The sequence below is a fragment of the Hesperophylax consimilis genome, unplaced genomic scaffold (assembly GCF_061612785.1).
Source record: "Hesperophylax consimilis isolate HC1 unplaced genomic scaffold, BYU_Hcon_1.0 scaffold_61, whole genome shotgun sequence".
NCBI lineage: Eukaryota > Metazoa > Arthropoda > Insecta > Trichoptera > Limnephilidae > Hesperophylax > Hesperophylax consimilis.
In genome coordinates this window covers 256195-260412 of record NW_028301291.1, presented here as the reverse complement: position 1 = coordinate 260412, position 4218 = coordinate 256195, and positions in this window count along the sequence as shown.

Below are 4218 nucleotides of genomic sequence, written 5' to 3'. Positions count from 1 at the left end.
TAGGTACTTAAATACCTACCTACTTAATTAATAATCAATTCACAGTCTATCAATATTTTTTCCATGCAGTGTCAATTAACAATAAACAAATTTAAAGTAGACAAAGAGAACTGCAACGTTCAATACAAAATTAGGTAAGTTGCTGAATTCCGCCTCAACATGCAATTAAAAAAAAAATAACACTAGATTTCAACTTACTTACTACTGGGAATAACTATTTAAGTCAGTGGAGATGTAAAACATAAACAAAATAGGTTTTTAGGTTGGTTAGTTTTTAGATTCTCACGGCCAAAAGCATTTTTGTTGTTTGTTTTTGGGGTGTTATGCTGTGTTGCGCTAACTCCTTCTTTAGCCGACGTTTCGGACAGCGTTGCAGTGTCCATCATCAGGGCAGATCCGGTAGATCCGAAGATGTGTCACATCACACATCTTCGGATCTACCGGATCTGCCCTGATGATGGACACTGCAACGCTGTCCGAAACGTCGGCTAAAGAAGGAGTTAGCGCAACACGGCATAACACCCCAAAAACAAACAACAAAAAAGGTTTTTAGGTTGTAAATTTTTTGGTTATTTTAATAATTTATGCGTATTTCCTAACCTTCAAACATAACTTCGATTGAGAAAAAATGGAATGCAATGCATCTTTTACCATCTCCCCAGACATAAACTAAGTTGAAACCAAGTGCTGTTATTAATTTTTTTGCATAATAAGCGTGAGGCGGAATTCGGAAACTTTATTCAAAATTATTCCAAGTACAATCTACTTGTAAATAATTCAGTTAACATAATATGGTTGTAATACAAAATGTAATACTAATACACTATTTTATACATGTGATAACATTAATTGAGTAATCATGGGAAATATTATATAGACTTGAATACCAACCTAATTCAGCGAAATCATTGTCTGTTGGTATGTTGGTCGGCTTGCGGGATTTGTTCTGTGATGATCTCGTATTATGTTCGGATACTGACAGCCAATCCACAGATGTCTGTTATTGGAAATACAATGTTATTAAACACCCAATTATAAACACAATGTTGCTGAGAGCAGAATGTGAATCATTCATGTGAATTTATGTAAATGTGTTATGGCGAGACACTTGATATACCTATTAATAACAACATTCACAAAATATTTTAACACGTAGGAAGACACGTAATTGTAATTTGTCAAACAAATTGCTAACACGAATAAGAACAGAACTTAACACTGAGAACATATCTCAGGGTGAGCAATTTTGTTAAAAATACAAGTTGGGAGTATTTATAAATTACTGTCATTGTGAAATCCACCATATCTAAGGCTTCTTTTTAACAACATTTTATCAAATACCGTACCTTCAAGAAGGTCCTTTTTATATCAAAATGGTAACTTCGAATTCTAGAACCTGGCCATAGTTACACTGTGTTCTATGCACTGCCTACTAATTTTGGAACATCGTAAGCAAACTTATCTAAATTTAGAAGTCTCGTGTGGCAAAAGCGTGTAAGAGAGTTTGGCATTAAGTCAGCAAAATTCAAACAGTTACCGCCTTTTCAATCTGATATACAAATTGCACCGGTGGAATATGAATTGCACACAATTATACGAAATGCCACCACTGCAAGTTCAGTATGCAATTTTGATGATTCTAAAGTGTCTACAAATATTTTGCTTACCGTCATAATATTTGTAGAGTGAATATCTCTACGGGTAGGTGTGACAACTTCTTGAGGAACATTGGAATTATTTCGAGCCTTTGTTTTAGGCACCGTGCCTGTTTGGCGATCGCTCCCTCCAGAGGCCATAATCGTTTTCAGAATGTAGCTGTAACATGTAACACCCAATTATACATTTTCCTTCATAAACGGATGAAAAAATGTTATTCCATATATGCCGCACTTCCGATTAGACAAAAATGCCACTTTAAACGGTGGTTATAGTTTCCGTAAATATTTTTTACACATGTCCAGCGCAAATTGAAAAGCCACACAAAATCATCATAGAATTCCAACTGTCAAGCTAAAATGAAAATGATCAAAATAAGATCAAAATAGTTGCCTTATATAGAAGTATTATAATTTACTCCGGTAAGCAGGTACCCCTTTCAGGTGAAAGTTTTTTTTTTTTTAGGTACTATTTTTGCAAAAAAATATATTGTCATACGAAAAAGGTATGGTACATGGTTAATAAGCACATTGAAAAAAATACTTTGTCTCAGTTAGATAATTATGAGAAGTAAGTATTTCAGTTTCCGGGAATGGAAAACAAGGCATTTTAATGTTTACGATTGTGCACTTGGCGGCCATTGTTATTGCTGGGAATGTTTTAAGGTTAGTATTATTTCTTCGCTTATTTAACCAAAAACATAAATCTTAGAATTAAAAATTGCTTTTTCATTTGTTTTTTTTTTTTTAATTAACAACCTCTATTTAAAATTGTTATGTCAAAACATGGCGCAGAGAAAAGACAGAAGATCAGGTTATGCGTTTTTTTAACATAATAGCTATTGAAATTTATTATTTTCCATTTTCGGTTACTGAAAAACTTGTTTCTCATTGTTATCTAATAAATCGTTTTTTTTTAATAAAAATTAATCGTGCCTTATGATCGTTTTAGACCACACCTTTTTTCATCCAGTTTGTCTAATACCCCTTTCTCTCAGGGCGATTTTAGTTGATCAAGTCGGAGTTGAATGACACTTGAAAGCTAATCGACAAGTGTGAACAGCCTTTTATCAGAGTTGATCAAGTTTTTAGTTGCACGACAAAAATTGAAAGCCCGTCTACTTTTGTTGTTCAAGTATGAGTCATCGTTCGATTTTCCCGCCGAATCGAAACGTGTGAACATATGTTTCAAGTCGCTTGCGATTTTTATTTCCCTTCCGGTCATGAAAAAATGTATTAAGTGGTCGGATGACATGATGTTTAGATTTATCGATCTATATCAAAGCCATCCCTGTATTTGGGATCAATAGCAAGAATTTTACAAAAATAAGAATGCCCGTGACACTCCAATTAATAATATTATTTTTGTAATGTCACTGTAACTTAGTAGTTATTATTATTAAATAACAAATATCTGAATGTTTCAAAAAATTATATTTTTTTTACCTTCATAACAAATTTTAGGGCATCAACTACTGCAACGAACACTTCTTTTATAAACAATCATATCGTATTTTTTGGAACTCCGTGCATACATCAGACCTGAAGAAGAATCCCCCGTTGAATTTGTAACTTAGTTTTTGCTGGGACAGCCGCGCGCCTGTGTCCTGTTTTTGGATATTTTCTTGAATCTTAGACAACAGTACATCAAATTGTTCTTCCAAAGTTCGTAAATGATTGCGATAGCCTTCGGTATCTTCTAACGCCGTATAATTAAATCCTTATATTCCATTTTTTAGCCCACATAAGAAGGTTTTTGTGCTTTTTCATATTCTAAAGTTCGTTCCGTAAAAGGTCCGAAATCATAGGGACGCGCGCAGCAATAACTTCGCTTGACGCCATCTTGATTAACAAAATCGGTTCGAGCACTGCCATCTCTATAGAAGGCCGTGCTGTAGAAAACCAACTGACATTCAAAGAGTCCTGTTTTTGGGACTTCGTGGTAGCTTTTTTCTATGCGCCAGTATGGATTTTGTAGGCGTCTGGAAAGTGTGTGCAACTGGAACTGATTGAAGTAGTTATTTTACATTTTACATCACGTTTCTGCAATATTTATACTTCATTTTTGTAAAACAATACGTTGGTGGTTATATACGATCGTCAAGGTAAGACATTTTAAATATATTTACAATTTGAACGTAGTAAATGATGTTTTCAATAACTTTCATAATGGCGGATGACGCTTAGCTTTGGATCTGTACAGATTATCATTAGAAATGGTGTAATTTACTAGATAATATAATATAATCTACATAATAGTACTATGTAATAACATGTGTAGAGCTTTCTGAGAGAATAATAGGGCAATTCATAAGCCGCCACGTTTTTAGTAGGCACTTGGAAATGATACTTCGTTTCAACTCGATTGTTGATTTGTTTTCAAAGTGAAATTTGATTTGTTTTGAAAATACGTAATATATTTACTAATGGATATTATTTTCAGATGCCTCATAAGTGCTGTGTTCCCGGATGCAAAGCAAATTACACCAGTTCTCTGAAGAAGGAAGGAGCGGTTACCATCTTCAAATTTCCAGCAGAGGAAGAACGCAGACAGTCATGGATC